Here is a 628-nt window from a genome sequence, read left to right on the forward strand (position 1 = left end):
GACTAGGAAATTCTTGAACCCTTCTACCCTAGATATTTTCTCTCTCAGCCTCAAAGGCAGTTCTACAGGCTGTGGAGTGCTGGAAACTACTGACATTTTGTCTCTGTGCATATAAAAGTCCAACTTCGAAGTTGTCTGTAGGTTGCTCATACGGTTTTGTGATCAGTTAATATGCTCTGTCAATGTCTTTATTATGTTTCTAAGGATCTCGAGGTGACGTCAGTGTATGTCACTTATTGTGACACCGTGTATTACCGTCAGTGTTTATGTCTGGGTGGGTGAGTTTGCTGGGTTATCTAGATGTTCTTCGTATGTGTTTGAGGTCTGTAGGAGTCCACATCTATGTATCTTAGTCCCCAGCTCCTCCACTCTCTGTATCCACTCTCCAAGGTTGGGCAGGTATGGGGCAGTGGCTTGTCCCCACTCCTGCCTCCCAGAGAGAATGCAACAGGACTATTGATAAAGACCTGTGGTCCATCGCGGTTGCACACACACACGTGAGTGGCTCAAGAGACCAAGAGACCAAGAGACCTTTGCAAGCACGCGTTCTCCGGTGCGCTCTCTAGTGGCCTAAGGAGCGCAACCCTGACAGAACGAGAGGGCGGGGCCGGCGGCGGCGGAAGTGAAG

The sequence above is a fragment of the Sciurus carolinensis genome, chromosome 6 (genome assembly GCF_902686445.1).
Source record: "Sciurus carolinensis chromosome 6, mSciCar1.2, whole genome shotgun sequence".
Taxonomy (NCBI): domain Eukaryota; kingdom Metazoa; phylum Chordata; class Mammalia; order Rodentia; family Sciuridae; genus Sciurus; species Sciurus carolinensis.